The sequence below is a fragment of the Aotus nancymaae genome, unplaced genomic scaffold (genome assembly GCF_030222135.1).
Source record: "Aotus nancymaae isolate 86718 unplaced genomic scaffold, 86718_ANA_hifiasm-v0.15.2.pri h1tg000041l, whole genome shotgun sequence".
Taxonomy (NCBI): domain Eukaryota; kingdom Metazoa; phylum Chordata; class Mammalia; order Primates; family Aotidae; genus Aotus; species Aotus nancymaae.
Window position 1 is genome coordinate 40508004 of NW_026988455.1, and position 27860 is coordinate 40535863.

The 27860-nt window shown below is 41.4% G+C and overlaps 1 protein-coding gene and 1 pseudogene across 1 annotated transcript in view; both read right to left on the reverse strand.

The window, feature by feature from the left end:
* TMC1 (transmembrane channel like 1) overlaps positions 1–27860 on the reverse strand; it is a 479796-nt gene that overhangs the window by 286980 nt on the left and 164956 nt on the right. The window lies entirely within an intron of this gene.
* LOC135268727 (small nucleolar RNA U13) lies at positions 27628–27723 on the reverse strand (annotated as a pseudogene).

A 27860-nucleotide genomic window follows, 5' to 3' on the forward strand; every position in this document is an offset into this window, starting at 1 on the left:
GGAAAATCCAGTTGCTTAAGGCATTTACCAAGACTCAAAACTCAAAATTCAGGCCAGGCGCAGTGGCTCATGCCTGTAATCCCAGCACTTTGGGAGGCAGGTGGATCACTTGAGGTCAGGAGTTCATCACCCTGTCCAACATGGTGAAATCCCATCTCTACTAAAACCACAACAACAATTAGCTGGGCATAGTGGCACACGCCTGTAATCTCAGCTACTAGGGAGGCTGAGGCAAGAGAATCATTTGAACTCAGGATGTGGAGGTTACAGTGAGCCAAGATCACGCCTCTGCACTCCAGCCTCGGGAACAAGGGTGAAACTCTGTCTCAATAAATAAAACCAGAGTCAAAACTCAGAATTCAGGCCAGCTGTGGCTCATGCCTGTGATCCTAGCGATTTGGGAGGCTGAGGCATGTGAATCACTTGAGGTCAGTAGTTTGAGACCCCCTGCCAACATGGTGAAACCCCTTCTCTACTAAAAATACAAAAATTAGCCAGGCATGGTGGCACATGCCTGTAATCCCAGCTACTCAGAAGGCTGAGGCAGGAGAATTGCTTGAACCTAGGCAGCAGAGATTGCAGTGAGCCGAGATTGTGCCATCACACTTTGGCCTGTGCAGCAGAGTGAGATTCCATCTCAAAAAATAATAATAATGATAATGATTTCAGAATTCAAAAATATTTCGGAATAAAGGAGCTGTGTAAGTTTCAGGAATTTTCTACATTCTTTAATCTCTGGAGACTTTAACTGTCTTTATAGAATATGGAATGTTAGAAAGCAAGAAACCACATGATCCAACCCCCTTATTTTACAGAGGAGAAAGTAGCATCCACAAAGTCAGATACCAAAGTCCTTCAAGCTTGTAAATAAATGGTTGAAACCAGCTTCCCAGACTTTCACCTCAGAAACTGTTCTGTCATATCCCATTGCTTCTCAGCGTGCTGTTATTCTATTACCTTCCTCTAAAATACAAAGGTCAAGCTAGAAACCAGGAAGAGAAAGTAAGATGTTAAGATCACAATCTCACCAAGAAAAAACACATAGTTTTGCCCTAGTATTACCAGCTTTCTGTCTTTTGATGAGAATTAACCACTCCTGTTAAAAATATGCAAATATGCAAATACATAACTGGAAAGAATTCAGGTCCACATGGTCAACATTTTAAAACCTTGGCTAACTTGGACCTTAGCCCTCTGGAATGCTCAGTAAGCTGGAACAACACTGGATCTAGAAGTAGCCTGGGGCAAAAATTTAAGAGAAAAATTTTAACTTGAAAACTATTTCAGTGGGAAAGAGTTGCCCTTAATTATTCAGCAATAAATGATTACAGCTAAGTAAAGCTAAAGACCAAACAGAAGACAACACCCAATATAATAAATCCGTCAGTGCTTCTCATGGGGGAAAAAACACTAATGCTTATAAAATATCAAGATTTCAAAGAATCAGAAGTCAAGAGTGTGTATGCTGTGAATCATGAAAAAATATTGTTAGATGCTTTGTGCTCTGTTTGAGAAAGTGGAGCAGTTGTGAGTGAATTTACTAAAGAATTTTCATTGGTATAGTTAAAAGGAATAGTCAGGCATAAAACTCAGTTGATTTGAAAACTGAATGTGTTTTCAGATATAATAGTCGTAGGGAGACACCAGTACTTAGACACTTTCAAGAAAAATGCCTTGAAAGGATAAACTGCGAAAGCATGAATTGAGATGGCTCCATATAGAACTGGTGGCATGATCTCTAATCATTATGTGTCTAGGACCCCAGAAATCCAATTACTTTGAAGACAAAATTCTAGATGATGATAGCCATAGTAGATTTGTACATTGAATAGTACACTTCTCACCTGTTAATACAGCAGAGATAAATTTAAAATAAGCCTCTAAAATGTACACGCTCGGGGGAAACACATATCACTAAAAGTACAGGCAAGTTCTTATAAAATATGAGCATACTACTGGAGTATAATTCTGCTTTCTCTTCTGTTTCATGCTTTGTTTTATTCCTTTTTTGTTCTTCCAAAATCAAGCAGTAGAGAAGAGTAGAGCAGCTACAGCTGGATTATTTCACAAATAACTTGGTCTCTTTTTAAAATAGAGTAAAAGTTAAGGAGATATTTAACTTTACGTTCAGTTTTCTTCATCTGGAGATAGTTAAAATGGAAAAAAAAAAGACATGGAAACTGATAAGTGAATATACTTTCTTTGATCTTTATACTTACATTTAAAAATATACTGAATGCTACAAAGTCCATTCTAGGTAATGCTGAGAATCGTGTGTGTATATGCATATTTAATATGGACATTTAAAATAACTATTCTATATAGAAAGAAGATAAAGAGTATTGAAATCTTTGAACTTCATCCCTCTTTTAATATGATAGATTATCATATTATCTATTGATAATCTATTTATCATATTAAAAGGTGGATTTAGCCATCCAAATCCAAACAGAAACAATCACAATAGGCAAACATCTAGTTATCATTATACCTTGGGACAAACAACACAAGTGGTTGGTTGGTTTTACAAATAGCAAGTAATCCCATGTAACTATCTTCTCATTGTCTCTGAAGTATTCTCTGGTTCTTTTGTTTTTTTTTGTTTTGTTTTTGTTTTGTTTTTGAAAAGGAGTCTTGCCCTGTCACCAGGCTGGAGTGCAGTGATCTCGGCTCACTGCAACCTCTGCCTCTCGGGTTCAAGCAATTCTCCTGCCTCAGCTTCCCAAGTAGCTGGGATTACAGGTAAGAGCCCCCATGCCCAGCTAACTTTTTTTTTTTTTTTAGTAGAGATGTGGTTTCACCATGTTAGCCAGGATGGTCTTGATCTGCTGACCTTGTGATCCACCTGCCTCATCCTCCCAAAGTGCTGGGATTACAGGTGTGACCCACTGCACCCAGACTCTCTGGTTCTTTAATTAAAATTTAGCTAATACTAATTTGATTAATGCAAACATTACTTTTCCAAGTATCTTGTGATCCATGTTAACAAAGTTGTGCTGTAACCAGAATGTCCTGCCAAAGTCCAAGGTACAAATAAGCATCTGTGATGCATCCCCCAAATATAACAGTGTTTGCAGCCCACTCCACCCCAACTTCAGGCAATAAAAATTTCAGAAGGTCAGTAAGTCTCCAGGCTCATCTATCTGCCCTCCCTCTTAGTTTTCCAGAGGCCTTTAATGCTTACAAGTCCCTTCTGGGGTGGGGTGGGGGTGGAATTCCTTTAAAGCTTGGGCCTTTCCTAGTCAGGAAGTGATAGATTGGGGAAGAGGCAGGTGCAATTCTGTCCAAAGCACAGAATCCTTGTAGCAGCTCATCTTTAGGAGTTTCTTTGTTCTGTGGAAGAGGCTCCCAAATAAATAGGCCAAGATCCCTGGGACCTTTTGGTCTCCTCTTCCTTGGCAGAAATTTGAGTTATTGTGGACCAGGACCCCTGCTACCAGTGTGATCAAATCCTCCTGGCAGAAGACACGAGACACTGTGTCAGTTTAAGAGCTACTGAAACAAATTACCACACGGTAGGTGTCTTAAAACAGTACAAAACTGTTCTCTCACAGTTCTGGATGCTAGACATCTGAAATTAAGGTGACAGCAGGGCCATACTCTCTGAGAGGCTCTAAGAGACAATCTGTGTCATGCCTTTTTCTTAGATTCTGATATTGCCGACAATATTTGATATTCCTTGGCTTGTAAATACATCACTCCAATCTCTCATCATTACACGGCCTTTTCCCTATGTGTCTACATCTCTTCTCCTCTTCTTATAAGAATGCCGGCCATATTGGACTGGGGACCACCCTAGTCTAGCAGGACTTCATTTTAATTTGATTACATCTGTAAAAATTCTATTTCTAAATAAGGGCACATCTACAGGTCTGGGAGACTAGCACTTTAGTCTGTCTTTAGGAAGGACTCAATTCAACAGCTACTTATGTTTGAGATGGCTCAAAACAATGGCCACAAGGGGTAAGTAAACTTGGACCACTTCAGCCAAGCTCTCCTCAAAGGTCTGATTGAGAAAGCAGCAGAGGAGGCTGAATCCGCCACACCATCTGCTTCCACAATTCTGACAACTCAACAGGGAGAAGGTGATTTCCCAGTCACATGCTGAATCATAGGCTCATAGTGCCCTTACCAGGCCAAGCTCAGAGCACAGTGGTGTTTTGTTTTGCTCTGTTTCTGTATTTTTGTTTTGTTTTGTTTTCCCCATAAGATCTTTTTAGATAAATGTCTAAGCCAGATGGGTCCCAGGGCCCACTATATAAGTTTCCTATTGCTGTAACAAATTACCACAAATGTAGTGGTTTACAATAACACTACTTCATTATCCTACAGTTTTAGAAGTCAGAAGTTGAAAACCAGTCTCATTGGACTAAAATCAAGGTGTCAACAGGACCACCCTTCTTCTGTAACCTCTACAGGGCCATCTATTTTCTTGTCTTTTCCAATGTAAGATCACTTGCACTCCTTTGCTCTCAGCCCCTTTCTCCGTCTTCAAAGCCAGCAACGATATAGTATTTTTTTTTCACAGTATTTATAGGAAACAATATTGCATCTTTAAATCTGACTGATCTCAACTTCCATCATTCCATCTCCTTCTTTAGCTTTTCTGCCTCTCTCTTTTCTTTCTAGGGACCCTCGTGATTACATTAAACACACACAGATAACCCAGGATAATCTCCCTAACTCAAAATTCTAAATTTAGTTACATCTGCAAAATTCCTTTTGCCACATAAGATACTCTAGTCATGGGTTCCAGGAAATAGGACGGGGAATAGGACCTGAACATCTTGGGAGAGGGAAGAGGTAATTATTCTGTGTACCACACCCACCATCCTTATTATTCCCTATTTCAATTTCCCAGGACTGGAACAACTATACATTTTTTTTTTTTTTAGATGGAGTCTTGCTCTGTCGTCTAGGCTGGAGTGCAGTGGCACGATCTGGACTCACGGCAACCTTTGCCTCCTGACTTCATTGAAGCAGTTCTCCTGCCTCAGCCTCCCAAGTAGCTGGGATTACAAGTGTATGCCTGAACACGCCCAGATAATTTTTGTTTTTTAGTAGAGACAGGATTTCACCATGTTGGCCAGGCTCGTCTCCGACTCCTGACCTCAAGTGATCCTCCTGCCTCGGCTTCCTAAAGCACTAGGATTACAGGCATGAACTACCACGCCTGGCCCGAAGCAACCATATTTTTAAGTCCTCAAATTACAAAAAGGTCATGCTTCACCTTTGTGTCAGGTTATCAGGGTGAATTGTACTGCATTAGCTTAGTGAATTCAGGTTGATATTCTACCTGCATTTAAAATGTAATATGGGCCAGGAGTGGTGGCTCACATCTGTAATCCCAACACTTTGGGAAGCCGAGGCAGGTGGATCACCTGAGGTCAGGAGTTTGAGCCAGCCTGACCAACATGGAGAAACCCCATCTCTACTAAAAACACAAAAATTGGGCCAGGTGCGGTGGCTCACGTGTGTAATCCCAGCACTTTGGGAGGCTGAGGCAGGTAGATCACCCAAGGTCAGGAGTTTGAGACCAGCCTGACCAATATGGAGAAACCCCATCTCTACTTTAAAAAAAAAAAAATACACACACACACAAAAATTAGCAGGGCATGGTGGTGCATGCCTCAGTCCTACCTACTGAGAAGGTTGAGGCAGGAGAATTGCTTTTACCCAGGAGGTAGAGGTTGCAGTGAGCTGAGATCAGGCCACTGCAATCCAGCTTGGGCAACAGAGTGAGACTTTGTCTCAAACACACACACACACACACAAATTAGCCAGGTGTGGAGGTATGTGCCTGTAATCCCAGCTACTTCGGTGGCTGAAGCAAGAAAATTACTTGAACCTGGGAGGCAGAAGTTGCAGTGAGCAGAGATTGTGCCTCTGCACTCCAGCCTGGGTGACAGAGTAAGACTCAGGCTGAAAAAAAAAAACCAAAAAAACAAAAACAAAAGAACCAACTTACTAAAGAACAGAAATCGCAGTTGGGTATGGTGGTTCATGCCTGTAATCCCAGCACTTTGGGAGGCCAAATCAGGAGGATCCACTTGAACCCTGGAGTTCGAGACCAGCCTGGGCAACATAGTGAAATTCCACTCTCTCCACTCTCACTCAAAAAAAAAAAATTAATGAATAAAGAACGGAAAACACCATTTAATTATTTAATAAAATATAATGTCTGATGATTACCTTTGATGGGAATATATGAGTGTACAATAACAGATCTTGCAAGCACATGCAGCAAATAATAAAACCCAGAAGAGAGGTTTGTAAATAAAGTTATTAATTTGAAATGTTGATCTCTGAGTATCTATTGTTTCTTATAAACTATTCTAAAACTTGTCTTCATTTGTTTATTCCACAAATACTTATTTCCTGCCCACTATGTGCCAGCTACTGTGCGAGGCACTGGAAATATAGGTGGATAGAGGGGCTGCAGTTTCTTCTCTCATGATGGTACAAACTACAATCTTGTGGAAGAGACAGACACTTCACATAAACACACAAATAAACATACACTTGCAAAGTGTTACAAGTGTTTTATGGGAGATATAGAGAATTTGATGACTATGATTAAATAAATGAGAACCAACACAGGGATTAAAACTAGGAAAGATTGCTCTCATGCGCATGTGTCTACCCAGAGCTGGAGCAACACATTGTCTTTAGAAAAATTAAAAGCAGTAATAAAATTGACAAAAATGAGTGTTTTGTTTTGATTTTTTTGAGACAAGATCTCACTATACTGCCCAGGTTGGTCTCCAACTCCTGGGCTCGAGCAATCCTCCTGCCTTGCATTTCCAAAGTTCTGGGATTAGAGGCATGAGCCACCTCACCCAGCCAAGTCTACTTTTTGCCATGCACTGGCAATTCTAAACAATGTCAGTGATAAAAAATACATTTCCTGGGGGAAAAAAAAACATAACTTGTTGGTCTAAATTCTAAACAATTGCATTTACTGTAGAGTTTTAATAATACTATAAATTAACACATTTTTTATTACTTATCCTTTAATAAATATTGTATTCTACGTGGAAGTTAATTTTGAAGAATTCCTATTTATGCAATCAGTTCCCAACACATACAGACTCAGTGCTATGGATTGAATGTTTGTGTAGCCTCAAAATTCCTATTTTGAAGGCTAAATCTCCAAGTGATGGTATTTGGAGATGAGGCCTTTTGGTTATGAAGGAAGAGGCCTCATAAATAGGATTAATGTTCTTCTAATAACACACACGAGAGATGGTCAGCTCTCGGCTCTCAGCCATGTGAGGACAGAACAAGAAGATGGCCATCTGCAAACCAGGAAGATGAACCTCAGCAGATACCAGATCTTGGACTTCCCAGCCTCCAGAACTGTGAGAAATAAATATTTACTTTGAAGCATTCCAATTTATTGATATTCTGTCAAAGCATCCCAAATGGACTAATACACTTAGCTATATACATTTGGTTTTTAGATTAAGTTCATGGGGCTGAAGAATGATTTCTGTTCATTTCAGGCTCTGTTTGCATTAAGTCTTTGGTTCTTTTTCAGAGCACTTAGTCTTCCCAGTGTTTTACACACTGAGCAAATATAAAGTGCTTGGTTATGTTCATTTTGAGAACAGCAAATTTGAAAGAAAGGAGTCACTCCTGGGTTTCTATTTCTAGGATAAATACTCCTGAATTCACATAGTAGACACCATATATCTGAGTTGTGATACACTGGACATGAACCTCTATCATGGCCAATGACATGACAATGTTGAAACTATGGCCCCAAGACTGACTATAGTGCTTGGGTAAAAATCAAAGAAATTTATCCTAAATCCTCATTTGTGCTTGTGCAAATCAATCTTTCTCCAGACTTCACTGTTTTGGAATTGTTTCATCATGTATGATTTTTTGCAGGGGATGGAGGGGAACTTGTAAAATTTTTATTTCATCTCTTTATCAATTTTTTTTTTTTTTTTTTTTTAGACAGAGTCTTTCTCTTTTCAGCCAGGCTGGAGTGCAGTGGCACAATCTCAGCTCACTGCAACCTCCACCTCCCAGGTTCAGGCACTGCCCAGTCTCCAGAGTAGCTGGGATTACAGGCGTGCGCCACCACACCCAGCTTTTTTATTTATTTTTATTTATTTATTTTTTTGAGACAGAGTTTTGCTCTCGTTGCCCAGGCTGGAGTACAATGGCGCAATCTTGGCTCACTGCAACCTCTCCCTCCCGAGTTCAAGCTATTCTCCTGCCTCACCCTCCCGAGCAGCTGGGACTATAGGCATGTACCACCACATCTGGCTAATTTTTTGTGTTTTTAGTGAAGACGGGGTTTCACCATGTTGGTCAGGCTGGTCTTGAACTCCTAACCTCGTGTTCCACTCACCTCAGCCTCCCAAAGTGCTGGGATTACAGGTGTGAGCCACCGTGCCCAGCCAGATTTTTATATTTTTAGTAGAGATAGGGTTTCACCATGTTGGCCAGGCTGGTCTCAAATGCCTGACTTCAGGTGACCCACCCACCTTGGCCTCCCAAAGTGCTGAGATTACAGGCATGAACCATTGCACCTGGCCTTTTTATCAATTTTAAAATGATTCACTGATGGACCATGCTGAAGATTGTAAGTATAACAATGAAAAGCCTTCCCCACACACAACAGAGTATTCATTTTGAAGCTATGCACACAGTAAAGACAAATTTTAAGTATAACAATGAAAAGCCTTCCCCACACACAACAGAGTATTCATTTTGAAGCTATGCACACAGTAAAGACAAATTTTAAGTATAACAATGAAAAGCCTTCCCCACACACAACAGAGTATTCATTTTGAAGTTATGCACACAGTAAAGACAAATTTTAAGGAACGAATCCCAACCTTTGAAGTATTATACTATCTAAAAGAAAATGTAGACACAAGAAAATCAGTAGATTTTTCTCCCTGCTGAGGCTATTTATCTTTTCTGGGTTAACTTTTTTCCTGGAGTGAAGTCTTAGATAAACTTAATCAGACACAAACTTCCAAAGAGACAGAATCAGCTTTGAAAAATGTGCAGTCTTTAAAATTGTGTGTGCAGGTTTTAAAATTTTTTCTTGAAGATCAGTGCACAGAACTGGTGGAAAGGCCAATAAATATGTAATCATAAATATAAGAAAATGGCCATTTACATCTTTTACAAAGCAAATTTCGAAGAAAACAACCAGCAGCAACAACAAAATATGCTGATCTGACATTACTGGAAGAAAACAGAAGGACAATATTTGAATCCCTCAATCACTTTAATCAAGAACTGGGTACCTTCTCTAAAGCAAAGTAGTAAACGATGTCAATGTTTTCAAATATTCAGTGGTTTTCTCTAACTTTTTGCAGAAGAAGAAAATTTCAGAAGTTTTTCCAAATGTAACATTATTTATTTATTTACTTATTTATTTTAATTTTTTGAGATGGAGTCTCACTCTGTTGCCCAGGCTGGAGTACAGTGGCACGATCTCAACTCACTGCAACCTCCGCCTTCTGGGTTCAAGCAATTCTCTTGCCTTATCCTCCCAAGTAGATGGGATTACAGATGTGCACCACCATGCCTGGCTAATTTTTTCATTTTTTTTTTTTAATAGAGATGGGATGTCACCATGTTGGCCATGCTGGTCTTGAACTCCTTACCTCAGGTGATCCATCCACCTCAGCCTCCCAAAGTGGTGGGATTACAGGTGTGAGCCACTGTGCCCAGCCTATAACATCAATTTATTATTAATTTTCTAGTGAAGATATTTTAGTGGAAGTTTTTTGAGTGATAGCATGTGAAAGCCAGTATAACTGACCTGAAAGAAGTGAAAGTATTGTCAATTTTACAATTTGTGAAAATTACTGTACAATAGGATTTTTATTTCACTAACCATATCCTTTTATTTAAGGTTTTTTTTAATGGGGGCTGGGTGTGGTGGCTCACGCCTGTAATCCCAACAACTTGGGAGGTCAAGGCAGGCAGATCACCTGAGGTCAGGAGTTCAAGACCAGCCTGATCAACATGGCAAAACCCTATCTCTACTATAAATACAAAAATTAGCCAGGTGTGGTGGTAAGTGCCTATAATCCCAACTACTTGGGAGGCTGAGTCAGGAGAATCACTTGAACCTGGGAGGCAGAGGTTGCAGTGAGCTGAGATGGCACCATTACACTCCAGTCTAGGTGATGGAGTGAGACTTCATCTCAAAAAAAAAAAAAAAGATTTTTTTATTTACTTGTGTATCTGTAGCTTTATATGAAAGACATCTTTCAAACTTAAAATTAGTAAAAAATAAGAAATTTTTTTGTTAACTATGAGTGTAAACAGTTGACAAATCTGGGCCAGGCAAGGTGGCTCACTCCTGTAATCCCAGCACTCTGGGAGGTCAAGACAGAAGGGTCACTCGAGGTCAGGAGTTTGAGACCAGCCTGGCCAACATGGTGAAACTCCATCTGTACTAAAAATTCAAAAATTAGCTAGGCATGGTGGCAGATCCCTCTAATCCCAGCTACTTGGGAGGCTGAGGCATAAGAATCTCTTGAACCCTGGAGGCAGAGGTTGCAGTGAGCCAAGATTGCACCACTGCATTCTAGCCTAGGCAACAGAGTGAGACCATGTCTCAAAAACAAAACAACAACAACAACAAAAAAAAAACAGTTGACAAATCTGGTTAAACTGTCTATTGAACCTGATTATTCAAAAAAAAAAAAAAAGATCAGTTTTAATGAAATCATTGACCAGTTTGCCAAAGTTAAGTCATAAAAACAGAAACCATAATATTGTCATACATTATTGTGACAGACCAATACATATATTAAAGGTTTTTTTCTTTAAAAAAAATTAATATAATTGCAAAGTATCAATTCTGAAGCATAAGAAGAAGCCAGCCATTCAAAGGGCAGGGCTACAAATGCCCATTAATGAATGAGTGGATAAAGAAATGTGATATATATATATGTACACACATACATACTCAGGAATGAAAAACCAAACATCGTATATTCTCACTCATAAGTGGGAGCTAAGCTATAATGATGCAAAGGCATAAGAATGATACAATGAACTTTGGGGACTCTGGGGAAAGAGCTGGGGCGGGGTGAAGGATAAAAAGCTAGACATTGGGTACAGTGTACACCACTCAGGTGATGGGTGCACCAAACTCTCAGAAATCACCACTAAAGAACTTATTCATGTAACCAAAAACCACCTGTTTCTCCAAAACCTATTGAAATAAAAAAACAAGTTAAAAAACAACAAGAAAGGGCAGGGCTAAGATCATTCTACCTGGAAGAAGCAGCAAGCTCAAAGACCCTGAGTTAGGAAAGAATGTGGTGTGTTTGAAGAATTAAGAGGAGACAAACATGGCCTCAGTGAAGTGGAGAGTATCTGGGGTTATACCTTGAGAGGCCTAGTCATATGACATCCTATAGGCTCTGGACATGAATTTAAACTTAATATTAAGCACAAAAAGAAAACATTGAAGCATTTTAAGGAAGAAAGTCACTGGGTGTGGCAGCACATATCTGTAGTCCTAGGTACTTGAGAGGCTAAGATGAGAGGATCTCTTGAGCCCACATATTAGAGACCAGTCTGGGCAACATAGAGAGACCATTCTCTTTAAAAATTGAAAAATTGAAAAAAAAATTCTGTGGCCCAGGCTGGAATGCAATGGTGTGATCTTAGTTCACTGCAACCTCCACCTTCCAGGTTCAAGTGGTTCTCCTGCCTCAGCCTCCCGAGTAGCTGGGATTACAGACACCTGCCACCATGCCAGCTAATTTTTGCATTTTTAGTAAAGATGGAGTTTTGCCATGTTGGCCAGGCTGGTCTTGAACTCCTGACCTCAGATGATCCACCCACCTCAGCCTCCCAAAGTGCTCAGATTACAGGTGTGAGTCAACATGCTTGGCCCCAACTTATATTTTTAAAAGAAAATCCTGGCTGCATTGCTGAAAATTGATCAGAGGGGAGTCAGGGAGTCAGAATAAAAATATGAAGACCAATAAGAAGGTTATTCCAATAATCCATAAGGGAAGTGGTTGTACCTCTGTATAGCCTAGTAGCAGGAGAAATGGGAAGAAGTACCTGAGATGTAGGAGACAGATTTGGGAACTATATTTAAGGATGAATAGACAGGATTTGCTCATGAAGTAAATGGAAGACATGAACAAGAGAAGGAGGAATCAAGGAAAAGTTCCAAATTTCTGGCTTAAACAATTAGTCGATGGTGATGTAACTGTTGAGATGGGAGAGAAACCAGTTTAATGAGAAAAATCTTTGTGTCAAGGCTCAAAAGTAACCTCACAAGATAAAATGTAAACATAAAGAGAAAATGTAACATGACACCTTCATTTTTTTTAAAAAAATTATTGCATAAAGAAAATCAAGTGAAGGTCTAGTGCATATTTCAATATTTTACACATTAGAAGGCCGAGGCCTGAAGAGTAAAGATGACTGGGTGAATGAGTCAGTGCCTGGATCAGAATTCTCTTTTTTTCCCCCCAGGCTGGAGTGCAGTGGCGCGAGGTCAACTCACTGCAACCTTCGCCTCCCAGGTTCAAGTGATTTTCCCACCTCAGCCTCAGGAGCAGCTACGATTACAGGCGTGTGCCATCGCACCCAGCTAATTTTTAAAAAATAATATATTTAGTAGAGACGGGGTTTCATCAAGTGGGTCAAGCTAGTTTCCAACTTCTGGCCTGAAGTGATCCACACACTTCGGCCTCCCTAAGTGCTGGGATTACAGATGTGAGCCACCACACCCAGCCTCTTATGGCAGATTCTTTGGCTCTAGTATTGAAAATACCTCACCCAGGTTTTTTTGGTTCTATTTTGTTTTGTTTTTTTAAATAATTCTCTTACATCCTCTTTCAGTTTTTCACTATGTATGCTAATAGAGCCTATGACCTCACTTCTTGCTAAGGGCATAGACTGATGCCAAGAAGGTTCTTCCTTCCTAACTTCAGATCTTTCAATCTAGTCATACCTTGTTTCTGAGAAGTACATGGAATGCTGTTGATCTGGAAATTTTCATCTATCAAGCTTCCTCTTCTAAAGCCAATACCCCCAGGACCACCTGGAAAACTTCTAGGCTCTTTAAGAGAATTCTGGTTATTCAAACAATTCATTCAGATAAACACTTATTCAGTATCTACTGTTTTGTAGGGTTTGAATCACTCAAAAGTACAAGATTTGATTCTTGGCACCAAGTCTTAAATTTGGTTGGAGAAATTAAGACATAGATGTAAGAATTGATAAAGTGATAACACTGGTTGTTGTAAAGATTTGACATCAAAATAGGTGGCTAGCACAGTAAGGGCCATGCCATCTCAGAAAAGGTAACCATCCATGTGGGCAAGAGAAATCAAAGAGTATAGGGCTCAAGATGGAAACTGAAGAACAATTTGGCATTGAGAAAAAGGAGAGGAGGATAGATTTAAATTTGACCTGAGAAAAACCAATTCAGTTCAGGACATGGTCATATATAAAAAATAAATAAAGATCAGTAGTATTGATGATTGGATTTAATGGAGGCAGAATGGCTAAGGTGAGAATAATAACTAATTGTTATATCTGTATTAACTCACTGAAACTTCTCAACATCCCTATGAGGAGATTCTATTCTAGCTCCATTGTATAGATAAGAAAATCAAGACACAGAGTGATCATTTAACTTGCCTTAGTCACACAGCCAGCATTTTGTTGTGCTGAGTTTCAAGTTCAGCTATGGGGCCTGTGCTCTTAACCACTGCAGCATGTGGCCACTTGCCTGAGCTCTCATGATTTCTAACAGTCAAAGGGAGGAGCATCAAAATGACCACAGCAAAGTTCTGGGAATCATGACTAAGGACAAACACAACTACCAACAAGGCAATGCAGAGACAGATTGCAAAGATAAACAGGCTTAAGAGCCAACTTCAAAATAGTAAGGACAGGATAAAGCTTGGAAAGAAATAGTGCCAGGTTTGGAGAGGAGGTGGAATTAAAAGAAAAAAAAAGTCATAGAACGAGAAAAGTCAAAGATCAGGTATTTCCCCAAGGCAAATTCCTGGCAGAAAGCTGGTCTGTCTGCCCCTGATTTCACTACCCATATGGTTATCTCTGCCATTGTATCTTAAGGAAGTCATGCAAGCCTCAACAGAAGAATAAATGGAATAAAATTTGATAGTACAGGCTGAACATGATTGCTTAGAGCACCAAGAACTCATCTTTTTAACCCCCACTTCCTGGGATAAAGGACAAGTATTAAAAAACAAGAAGAAGCAAGGTGCTATAGTTTGGATGTTTGCTCTTTCAAACTTCATGTTGAAATTTGATCCCAGCTGGGCGAGGCGGCTCATGCCTGTAATCCCAGCACTTTGGGAGGCCAAGGCGGGAGGATCATGAGGAACAAGACCATCCTGGCCAACATGGTGAAACCCCATCTCTACTAAAAATACAAAAACTGGCTGAGCATGGTGGCATGTGCCTGTAGTCCCAGCTACTTGGGGAGGCTGAGGCAGGAGAATCACTTGAACCCAGAAGGCGGAGGTTGCAGTGAGCTGAGATCGCAGCACTGCACTCCAGCCTGGTGACAGAGCAATATTCCATCTCAAAAAAAAAGAAAAAGAAATTTGATCCCAGTGGTAGAAGTGGAGCCTAATGAGAGGTATGTATTGTGTTTTCTTTTAATTCCACCTCTTCTCATGATCCCTCATGAATAGATTAATGCCCTGCCTGGCAGGGTTGGGATGAGAGGTTTCTCGTTCTGTTAATTCCCTCAAAAGCATGTACCTCTATTAAAAAGAGTGTGGCACCTTCCCCTCCTCTCACTCTTCCCCTTTTGCCATGGGATCTCTGTACATGGAGGCTCTCCTTCACTTTCCATCATGAGTGGAAGCCTTCTTTCCTTCACCAGAAGCAAAGTCAGGTGTCATGCTTCTTGTACAAGCTTGCGGAACCAAGAGCCAAATAAACCTCTTTCTTTGTAAATAATCCATCTTCAGGTATTCTTTTAAAGCAATGCAAAATGCACAAAGTCAGAATACTGGTACCAAGTAGTGAAGTGTTGCCGTAGAGACATCTGAAAATGTGGAAGCAACTTTGGAACAGGGCATTGGACAGAAGTTGGAACCTAGAGGGCTAAGAAGAAGATAGGCAGATGAGGGAAAGTTTTGAAATTCTTAGAGATGGGTTAGGTGGTTTTGACTGAAATGCTGATGGAAATATAAACAGTAAAGCCAATGCTGAGGTCTCAGAAGGAAATGAGAAACTTATTGGGAACTGGAGCAAAGGGCTTCATGTTATGCTTTAGCAAAAAACTTGGCTGTGTTGTGTCTATGTCCTACGGATTTGTAGAAAGCTACAGTTAAGAGTGATGACCAAGGATATCTGGAGGAAGAAATTTTTTTTTTTTTTTTTTTTTTTGAGAAAGGGTCTTGCTCTGTCACACAGGCTGGAGTATAGCAGCACAATTGCAGCTCATTGCAACCTCCATCTCCTGGGCTCAGTCATTCTCCCACCTCAGCCTCCTGAGTAGCTGGGACTACAAGCACATGCCACCATGCCTGGCTAATTTTTTTTGTATTTTTTGTAGTGATGGAGTTTCACCATGTTGCCTAGGCTGGTCTCAAACTCCTGAGTCCAAGTAATCTGCCTGCCTCAGCCTCCCAAAGTCCCTGCCTCTCACAGCCATGAGTCACCATGCCCAGCTGGCAAAAGAAATTCCAAGCAACACAGCATTCAAGAAGTGGTGTGGCTGCTGGAAACCAAAACTAAAATTCTAAGACTCTCCAACCAACTGAATGGGCCCTTTGGTTAAGGAGATCCCTAGGAAACCTGAAAAACTATTTCATGCCATAATAACAGGATGATAGGGTGTCCAACATGCCTAATTACACCCTCCCCCTTTGGAATTTGGACACAAATGACTAGCACTAACATTAAAACAGAGATTATATGACTGACAAAAGTCATATAAACAATAATATACCAAATTTGAACCTGACTCTTATATAGCATCACATGATGGATAGCAAGACCTAAAGGACATAAAAGTATTTTATCAGCTGGGCACGGTGCTTCACGCCTATAATCCCAGCACTTTGGGAGGCCAAGGCAGGCAGATCACTTGAGGTCAGGAGTTTGGGACCAGCTTGGCCAACATGGTGAAACGCTGTCTCTACTAAAATTACAAAAAATTAGCTGGGTGTAGTGGCAGGCACCTGTAATCCTAGCTACTTGGGAGGCTGAGGCAGGAGAATTGCCTGAACTCAGGGGAGACAGAGGGTGCAATGAGCCAAGATCGTGCCACTGCACTCCAGCCTGAACGACAGAGCAAGACTCCATCTCAAACATAAAATAAAATGAAATAAAAGTATTTTATCCCAAAATGTATTTCTTTGACATTTTGAAAAGGCCCTGCAATGTTATCTCTTGTGGGGGAAATTATTGTTCTGTAGAGAATCTGTTTCCCTTACCAAGTCTCTTACAGAGAGTCTGACACCTTTTAAGTTCTAATAAAAGACATTCATCATGTATTTACTCTGAAGCCCATTATCTGGAGGCTTCAGCTACATGACAAGAACCTTAACTTCCACAATCTTCTTTTTTTTTTTTTTTGAGACAGGGTCTGGCTCTGTCACCAAGGCCGGAATGCAGTAGTGCAATCTCGGCTCACTGCAACCTCTGCCTCCTGGGCTCGAGTAATCCTCCTGCCCCAGCCTCCCAAGTAGCAAGGATGAAAGGTGTGCTCCACCATGCCCAGCTAATTTTTTGGAAAGACAGGGTCTCATCATGTTCCCCAGGCTGATCCTGAACTTCTGGGTTCAAGTGATCTGCCCACCTCAGCCTCCAAAAGTGCTGGGATTACAGGCATAAGCCACAGTGCCCAGCCAACCTCTTTATCTTAACTCAAGCTGACTTCAACTCTTCAGGCAGAGCTTAACTCTTTCAATCAATTGCCAATCAGGAAATCTTTGAATATACCTATGACCTGGAAGCCCACATCTGGAGATGCCTTGCCTTTCTGGGCCAAACCAATGTATACTTTGCATGTACTGATTTATGTTTCTGTCTGTAACTTCTGTCTCCCTAAAATATACAAAATCAAGCTGTACATAAAACCACCTTGGGCACATGTTCTCAGGACCTCCTGAGGCAGTGTAGTGGGCCATAGTCCTTAACCATGGGAAAATAAACCTTTACATTGATTAAGACCTGTCTCAGATGCTTTTTGGTTTACACTGCTTTTAATTGTAAATCTGATTGTAAATTAGATATGGCAGCAAAGAAATAACCTAAAGCTATAAGTAACTAAAAACCAAGTAGAGCATAAAAATGTGGAAGATTTGCAGCCTGTCCATGTGGTAGAGGAAGAAGGAGTGTTTTTAGGAGAGAAGTTCAAGTGTGCAGCCAAACAACCACTTCCTAGAGAGATATTAGCATGACTAAATAGGAGCTAGGTTCTAATAGCCAAGACATTGAGAAAAAGGCCCCAAAGGCATTTCAGACACCTTTGAGGCTGTCCCTCCCATCACAAGCCCAGAAGCCTGGGAGGACAAAATAATTTTGTAGGACAAGCCTGGGGCACCACTGCCCTGTGCTGCCCCAGGATGCTGCTGTCTGAGTCTGGCCTCTCCGGCTCCAACCATGGCTCAAATGGCCCCAGGTGCTGCTTGAGCCACTGCTCAGGTGTGTGTAAGTGGTAAGCTTTGGTGGCTTCATGATGTGAATTCTGCAGGTGGCCATAATGCAAGAGTGCTGGAGGCTTGGCAGCTTCCACCTAGATTTCAGAGGGTTTATTGGAAAGCCTGGGAAGGCAGGCAGAAATCTGCCATAGGAGCATATCCACCATGGACAGCCTCTACTTGGGCAATATCTATTGGAGCTATGGGAGCAGGGCTACCATCCTCCAGACCCCAGAATTATAGAGCCACCAGCAACATGCAACTGCAGCCTGAAAAAGGCACAGGCATTGGACTCCAATCTGTGAGAGCAGTCACTTGGGCTACACCCAACAAAGCCACAGAGTGAGGCTGTCTAAGGCATTAGGATCCAGCCCTCACACCCCTAGGCCCAGGATGTGGGATATGATGTTGAAGGAAATTATTTTGGGGTTTTAAGAATTACTGTCTGCCCCACTGGGTTTCAGACTTATATGGGACCTGTTACCATTTTCTTTTGGCCAGTTCCTCCCTTTGGGAAATGGGAATGTTCACCTAATGCCTGCACAACCATTGCATCATGGAAGAACATAACTTATTTTTTACTGTACAGGTTCACAGCATAAGGAAGTTGCCTTGAGTCTCAGACGATATTTCGGACTTTTCGACTCTTGAGTTTATGCTGGAACAAGTTAAGACGTTTCTTTTTTTTAGATGGAGTTTCACTCTTGTTGCCCAGCCTGGAGTGCAATGACACAATCTTGGTTCACTGCAACCTCCGCCTCCCAGGTTCAAGCTATTCTCCTGCCTCAATCTCCTGAGTAGCTGGGATTGCAGGCACGAACCACCACGCCCAGCTAATTTTTTGTATTTTTAGTAGAGACATGGTTTCTCCATGTTAGTCAGGCTGGTCTTGAACTCCCAACTTCAGGTAATCCACTGCCTCAGCCTCCCAAAGTGCTGGGATTACAGGCATAAGCCACCACGCCTGACCTAAAGTTAAGACTTTTAAGGACTATTAGGAAGATATGGATTGTATTTGAATGTGAGAAGGACATAAGTTGTACAGGGCCAAAGGCAGAATGCTATAGTTTAGATGCTTGTCTCCCCTCCAAACTTTAGGTTGAAATTTCATCCCAGTGTTGGAGGTGGGGCCTATGGGAGGTATTTGGGTCATGGGGGAGAATCACTGATAAACAGATTAATGCCCTCCCTGCTGAAAGAGTCAGTGAGTTCTCATCGTGTTAGTTCCCTTGAGAGGTGGTTGTTAAAAAGAGCCTGGCCCCTCCCCACACCTCCCTTGTTGCCTCGCTTGCTGTGTGATTTCTGCACATGAAGGCTCCCCTTACCCTTCTGCCTGTGGGTAAGCAGTCTAAGGCTTTTACCAGATGCCCAATATTCCAGCAAGCAAAATTGTGAGCCAAATCAAGCTTTTTTCTTATTAAATTATCTAGCCTCAGGTCTTCCTTTATAGCAACACAGACAGAGTAGAACACAAAGCTAACTAGATATGTCAGACTGTGGAACACCAAAGCTCAGGATGAGTGGCTGCAATTTAATCTCAAAGATAATATGGAGCCACTGAAAGTTCTTGAGGAGGAAGTGAGGGAACAAAATTGACAAATCACATATCCCCCCCTCCACCCCATATGGTTTACAGGTTGGATTAGAGGGAAAAGAGCAAGGTTATCTGCAGTTAAATTTAAATGCAACCAAGGAGAGAGGACATGTAGGTAGGGATCAAAACTACTCAAGAAGGTAGTAAAAACAATGATAGAAATACAAGTTTTCAGGAGAAATCCAAACTTTCAAGGATTTCTTTCTGGGAGAGATTCTTCCTGCAGTGCTAATAGTTTAGAAGACATGGAGTACCTCTGTAACATGCTAAACAAAATGCTGAAAAGATGAGTCCCTTGGAACAGAAGTGAACTGGGTAGCTTTAGGTAGATTCATAGTTTCCCCTAAAAACATTCCTTTAGCTATGATAAATATAGCTTTAAGCAGCATTCTACATGATTCATATAGCTGTAACATACCCAACAATAGATATATTTGAAGTAAGAGCAGTGATCATGAAAATAAACTATTTCCACTCTGGTATAAAAAAATTAATAATAGCCTTTTTCTTTCACTTTATTTTAGAATACTCTAAATCTTTGAAACAGCCTGTCAACTACATTAATGGGTTTTAGACTTCTTAATTTCTTTACTACTATTTACCGGATATCTTTTTTCAGCATTTAGAATGAAAACCTAAATGCATCTTTAAAATATCTTTATAATCTTGTGATTTCAGTTCTGTTTCTTCACCAGTAGAGTAAGAAAGTTAAACTGGACATTCTCACAGGCACTAAATATATAGGATTCCATTAACCTTTTCATTAACATTTTTCTAATAATGGCCTTTGAAATATCTGGGATTTTTCTATATACACCAAAATAATACATAGATTCAGATACCAAATACAAATTTAAGAAGTTATATAATCTACATGTGTGTTAGCGCTTAACCAATCAATCATAATTTCTTCCTTGACACAGTTGAAAGAATTTTCTAGGATGTTCATAAATATAACAAATAGCTTTCTTTGGTGGAACCCTTTTAGAATATCTGTTCAGCACCAGCCTCCACCTCCCCACCACTTTTTCTGTGAACTGCTGTCCATCTACATAGTTCAAGGTTAGATCCTAATGTGATATTTCTGCTTCATGTCCCTACCTCACAACCATAGTCAGTTGAACCAGGGAAAGCATCTGACCCTGGATTTCAGAATTGGAAAAGAGAACAAGAGATAGCTGTTCCTCTCCAAATTGCTGACATGTAATGTTGGGAAATTTTAGAAATGTATGTATGTAAGTATTTAGATACACAGTCTCCCTCTGTCACCCAGGCTGGAGTGCAGTGGCACAATCTCAGTTCACTGCAACCTCCACCTCCCAGGTTCAAGCGATTCTCCTGCTTCAGCCTCCCAAGTAGCTGAGATTACAGGCATGCACCACTAAGCCTGGCTAATTTTTGTATTTGCAGTAGAGATGGGATTTCACCATGATGGCCAGGCTGGTCTTGAAGTCTTGGCCTCAAGTGATCCACCTGCCTTGACCTTCCAAAGTGCTGGGATTACAAGTGTGGGTCATAGTACCTGGCCAGAAATTGTATTTTTTTAAACTTGCATATGAAAAGTAGAAAAAGCTAGTCCACAGAGAGAAAGAGAGAGAGATGGAGGGAGAGAGAGAAACACATGAAACAAATACACAAAGGAGCTTTGGTCCTTAAACATTTAAAGGTATTTTAAGTCTTTGGTCCAGTTTGTTCTGATGCTTAGCTATTTTACTGCCTTAGTTTGTTATGAGAGTACCTGTAAACTTATCACAAATTTTGTTTTCATAAGCTATCTCAAATAAGTTTCCAGCCTGAGTTTGTCTCTCCAGAATGGTAACTCGCATGAGAAGTTGTACAAGGCTGTGTGGACTATGTCTCCCTTAGATTTATTGGATTGGTTAGGTGTACTTAACCACAACTCTGGTGGTTGCTGGGAGACACCTCGGGGAGAGTATGGTTGGGGAAAATCAGGAAGGGAAGCAGCAGTCTTTGCTTAAAGCAACATCTCACACCAGTGGATTACTGGGTCATGCCCTCTTTTCCTTCAATTTATCCCCCAGACTTTGAAGCAGATAAAAGTAAATCATGCCAGCTGCCCAGAGTTTCTTCTAGAGCCAGGGATCTTACCTTTGGTTTCTTCAGATCTCCAAGGCTTTATTACTTTATGCATTATAAAGTGTGAGGGTTCTCTGGATGAGTATACTCCACAAAAAGGAGTTTTGCTCAGTTTCCCATAGGCAAAGCAAGAAGAGAGGGCACTTAAGCTGATCCTGGCTGCTGTCTCATGAGTATGTCCTTTCCAAGGCTAGGGAAGACTCATGCCTTACTACAGAATGTAGCTTTTTCGGCAAAGCACAGCACCTCCTTCTCCCTTAGCCCCAGCTCCCACATGTATGTTAATCCATCATTTTATGGCAGATTATGGGAAGAGCCAGTTTGTCACTGAAACAGGATCCTCTACTCCAAGTAGCCTGAGCCTGGTGGACTGACTCCCTTTTAGCAATTCAGAGCCATAAGGTCATTAAAAATAGTTTGCTTTGCCTTTCCCTTGTTAGGCATCCCTCAAGCACTTGGAAAATTTATTCTCATCAACAAGCTCTAACAAGACTACATTTGCATTTTGTCTTTCTGAAGATTAATTTGAATCTACCCAAATAAAATACAGTATTACACTCTTTTTGAAGCCTCATCACAGTCTATGGTCCAAAATCACCACAGCCCCAAATCAGCGTAGCATCTGAGAATCTGTCTCATCCTACCTCACCAGTTCTTCCACAGTGTCATGATCATGACTTCAAGATGACTTGGCTTTAATTCTGGTAAAGCTTTTTTTTTTTTTTTTTTGATACAGAGTCTCTCTCTTTCACCCAGGCTAGAGTGCAGTGGAGTAATCTCAGCTCACTGCAACCTCCACCTCCCAGGTTGAAGTGATTCTCCTGCCTTAGCCTCCTGAGTAGCTGAGATTACAGGTGCGTGCCACCATGCCCGGCTGCTTTTTGTATTTTTAGTAGAGATTGAGTTTCACTATGTTGGTCAGGCTGACCTCGTGTTCCGCCCACCTCGGCCTCCCAAAGTAGAGGGATTACAGCCATAAGGCACCTTGCCTGGCCCAGTAAAGCATTTTAACCAAAACATCAGGCTGGGTGCAGTGGCTCATGCCTGTAAACCCAACACTTACGGAGGCCAAGAAGGGTGAATCACCTGAGGTGAGGAGTTCAAGACCAGCCTGACCAACATGGTAAAGCCCCGTCTTTACAAAAAATACAAAAATTAGCTGGGTTGTGGTGGTGGGCACCCGTAATCCCAGCAACTTTGGATGCTGAGGCAGGAAAATCCTCTGAGCCCAGAAGGCAAAGCTTGCAGTGAACTGAGATCTCGCCACTGCACTGAAGCCTAGGAGACAGAGCTAGACTCCATCTGAAAAAAAATATATATCCTTTGCTTCTGGTGCTGGCAGACTGGTTAATGTGAACTAATCATTCCACAAAAGCAGGCAAAGAAAGCTGAAAGCTAGATGATTTTTTTTTTTTTGAGACATAGTCTCACTTTGTTGCCCAGGCTGGAGTGCAGTGACATGATCTCTGCTCACTGCAATCTCCGCCTCCTGGGTTTCAGTGATTTTCCTGCCTCAGCCTCCATGTAGCTGGGACTACAGCACAAGCCACCATGCCCGGTTAATTTTGTATTTTGTGTAGTGACGGGGTTTCACCATGTGGGCCAGGCTAGTCTCGAACTCCTGACCTCAGGTGATCCACCCGCCTCAGCCTCCCAAAGTGCTGTGGGATTACAGGCATGAGCCACAGCACCTGGCTTTTTTTTTTTTTTTTTTTTTGACAGAGTTTCACTCTTGTTGCCTAGGCTGAAAAGAAATGGCTCAATGTTGGCTCACTGCAACCTCCACCTCCCAGGTTCAAGCATTTCTCCTGCCTCAGCTTCCCAAGTAGCTGGGACTACAGGCACGTGCCACCACACCCAGCTAATTTTTGTATTTTTTGTAGAGACAGGGTTTCACCATGTTGGTCAAAATAGCCTCAATCTCTTAACCTTGTAATCCACCCATCTCAGCCTCCCAAAGTGCTGGGATTACAGACGATGAAATTTTAAAAGATGAAAATCTGGCCAAGCTTGGTGGTGGCTCATGCCTGTAATCCCAACACTTTGGGAGGCTGAAGCAAGTGGATCATGTGAGATCAGGAGTTCAGGACCAGCCTGACCAACATGGTGAAACTCTACTAAAAATACAAAATTAGCCGAGCATGCTAGTGCATGCCTATATAGTCCCAGCTGCTGGAGAGGCTGAGGCAGGAGAATCACTTAAACCCAGGAGATGGAGGTTGCAGTGAGCTGAGATCACACCACTGCACTCCAGCCTGGGCAACAGAGCAAGACTCCACTGCAAATAAATAAATAAAACGAAAATCTTAGAAGCATCAAAGGGCTAGCAAGATTCTAATGAATTACCAATCCCAGATACAGGAAAAAATTGGAATCCAGATAGGGAAGCTTGGCACTTGGGGCATTTTTTAATTGAGGGCATTTTCCAGTTGAAGATGGGTGACCAAGAGGGAGAACAAAAATCAGTGCCTAGAGGTAGACAAGGTAGGAAGTTGGTAAATTATTCTTCACTTTGGACTGGTAGCTCATAGAGCTACATCCTGGATGTAGGAGTAATATGGAAGTAAACTATTTCTTTTATGAGCTACAGGGCAGTGTGAGAGCAGCAGAATATTTTACGTGCCTAAGAGCTCCATGGTATATCAGAGAGCTGCAGAGCTGAACTGATATTGCTTTAGGAAATAAATCATTTAACAGGGACAGTTGGTCCAGCTGGCCTGGAAAATATCAAATCTAGAACTTGGATAAACATCATCCTGAGTTAATAGTGTCCCTAGGCATGTAACTAAAGTAATTTAAAATCTTTTTTGGTGGTCAAAACATCATTCTGGGCTTCATATGATTTGTACACATTGTGTTTGAAAAATCATTTGCCACAAACAATGTCTAGCACACAATCAAAAGAAACCAGGCACAAATGCAGACTAGACACTTAATGTAAATTTAAAAAAAAATGAAAATAGACTCCAGAGGCTCCCGATACTGGAATTATTAGATAAATATATAAACAACTGTGCTTGCTATGTTTAAGGAGATAAAAGTCAAGCTTAAAAATTATGGCAGAACACAAATGGCAAATTAGATATCCTAAAGCTGAAAAAATTAAGAATTCAATAAACAAACTATAACACTAGACATAGCTGAAAAGAGAATTAGTGAACTGGGAGACAGGTCACAAAAGTTATCCAGAATGAAACACTAAGACATAAAGATGAAAAAAATACAAAAGAGAAAACAAGAAGCACAGAAAAAAACCTTCAGAAGCTCTTTTCTTTTTTCTTTTTTTTTTTTTTGAGACTGAGTCTGGCTCTGTTGCCTGGCTGGAGTGCAGTGGCATGATCTTGGCTCACTACAACCTCTGCCTCCTGGGTTCAAACGATTCTCCTGCCCTAGTCTCCCAAGTAGCTGGGATTATAGGCACACACCACCACGGTCAACTAATTTTTTGTATTTTTAGTAGAGACAGGGTTTCACCATTTGTCCAGGATGGTCTTGACCTCTTGACCTCACAATCTGCCTGCCTTGGCCTTCCAAAGTGCTGGGATTACAGGCATGAGCCACGGTGCCTTGACGAGAAGTTCTTACATGCTTTTCAGTAGAATTGCAGAAGAAAAGAAATAGGTAATGGGACAGATGCACGATTTTAAAAGATAATAGCTGAGATTACTCTGAAACTAATGAAATGCCCTATTTATCATCAGATTGTGCTGCAGAAATGTATGTTGCAAGATGGTTCTCAAAAATCCAAGAAGAAACATCAGATGTGGACAATCATGTATCCTAGCTGCATCTACATACACAGTCTCATTTCCATCTGGTTTTCAGTCGTTGTTCCACACAGGACCAACTATCCCAGCTATATCATTAATTTCTTAAAGCAAGATCAACTCAGCTCTGGAGCTCTCTTATAAACTATGGAAGGCAGGTGTGGTGGCTCACACCTATAATCCCAGCACTTTGATGGGCCGAGGTGGGTGGATCACTTAAGGTCAGGAGTTTGAGACCAGCCTGGGCAACTGGGAAAACCCCATCTCTGCTAAAAATACAAAAATTAGCTAGGCGTGGTGGCACACATATGTAATCCCAGCTACTCGGGAGGTTGTGGCATGAGAATTATTTGAACCCGGGAGGCCGAGGTTGCAGTGAGCCAAGAATGCATCACTACACTCTAGCCTGGGCAACAGAGTGAGACTCCGTCTCAAATAAATAAACAAACAAACACACAATCGAGCTCTCAGCCACATAAAATATTCTGCTGCTCCCACACTGTCCTGGAATTTCAGGAACTCAATCAGGCTGCCTCATGCCCATCTGCCCAGATACACTATAATGATATTCCTTTATTCCCACTTTAACATCATCATATAGAAACTCTGGGTTTTAACTTGCTCCCTAGACCTGATTTCATGGGCTTCTCAGACCTTCACTGACAAAACCTATTAGAGAGGGGGACGGTGTCTTTTATTCTCTATTCTCAGAACTCGGGCAGAACCCTTATCAGGGAGTCAAGTCTTCAATCTTTCATGATTCTCTCCTTCCTCCTAGAAATTTTTATCTAGCTGCAGGTGAGGGAAACTGGTTTAGTCTCATAATTTGATTCTAAATGTTCTCTCTTATGTACAGACCACATTCTCAAAGGATGAACATTTGATTCTTCTAAGTGTTTTGCTGTGTCACTTTTTCCTAAATGCAATGAAAACCACTGAATGAAATAGGAAAAAAAACAGAAAAACGAGAAAGTACACTTGAATGGATATCTCAAGACATTATTTTATGACATATGAAGGCGATTTTTTTGTCTTAACTAATACAATATGCACACACACGACCACACACACACAGACATATATATACACACATTTCCTATACACATATGTATATACATACTACAGATACATAGACATCCTTTTATGTGTGCAGGTTTATTACAGCAGAATTTTTCTTTTTTAGAGACAGGGTCTAGCTATGTTGCCCAGGCTAGAGCACAGTGACTATTCACAGGTGTAACCATAGCGCTCTATGTAGCCTCGAACTCCTGGGCTCAGGTGGTCCTCCCATCTCAGCCTTCCAAATAGCTAGGACTACAAGTGCCCACCACTACACCTGGCTTGAAGAAGCATATTATTCTTTAATTTTTGGCCTTTTTCAGTCTTCATGTTTTTCACCAGCCCTTTACTATTTCACAAAAATAGGAAGTGATTTAGCAATTACAGTCATCCCTTAGTATTCATGGAGGAAGAGTTTCAGGACCCCCCTTAGATACCAAAGTCATAGCTAAAAAGATGCTTCAGTCCTTGATTTAAAAAAAAATGGCATAGTATTTCTATATAACCTGTGTACATTCTCTCACATACTTTAAATCATAACTACACTACTTACAATATGAATGCTGTGTAGATAGTTATTATAGTATGTAGTTTAGGAAACATAAAGTCTATACATGTTCAGTACAAACACATTTTTTTTTCCAAATATTTTTGACCCATGGATGTTGAAGGCATGGATACAGAGGGTGAACTGTATTTGTCTAACCCTGTAAGCAATCTATTTTATAAATGTAACAAAAGTCATACTAAGTTTGGTGGGATGGGGAGATAAACCACAGTAGAAGGCTGTCCTAAATTCTGGAGCGGGGGAGGGGGGAGGTACCGCAAGAAAACAGGAATACTAAAGGACATGGACTCCTTCTCAGATCTCAGAGAACAGAAAAAAGAACTCAAACGAGATGTGGGAACCACAAGGCCATAGTTTAGGGTCTCACAGTGCCATTGTCACTTGGCCACAAAGCCTGAAGTCTAGGTGACAGAGGCAGAACACGCACAGAAGAAACCCCTTCCCCTTGCACCGTGAGGCTGGTGTTTGCAACTTGGTAGCAGTGGCAACTGGAACAATAACAAGTTCTCCTACAGTAAGCAAGGGACTGAACAAACAACAGCGGCAGCGGCAACAGGGCAACAGAATCCGTGCTAGCGTGCAGGGAGCAGGCAGTGTCTGCAAAGGCACGGTAGTGCTGGCAACAACAGACAGGCCAGCAACAGGAGGAGCAGGAGGAGCGTGAGTCACCAGGGTATGGGGGAGGGCAGCAAGGGAGGAGGGCAGAGGAAGGAGGCTGCTCTCCTACTGGTAAACATCCCCCAAGTCAGCAGAGCCGAACCAGGAAACACCAGAATATCAACCGGTGACTACACAGGCAGATTCCTGGGCCTTACTACAGAGCTGATACATCATGATGTTGGGGTGGTGCCGGGTGGGGCAGGGGAGGATCCAGAAATTTGCATTTTGTTTTCAAGTCAGACAGGTAATGTGCTGGCTCAAAAGGAGGTTGGCACATCTCACACATGCCTGTGAACACCCAATCATCATGCTTATGAACTACTAAAGGATGGAGGCATTTGTATTTTAAACTAGTTCTCAAGGAGATTTTTAAGCAGTTCTACCCGTAGGCCTGAGCAACTGGGAGTTTTGACCTCAGTCCTGCCTTTTAGAGAGCTCAAAGCTAGCCACACCCCTCAGAGCTAGCA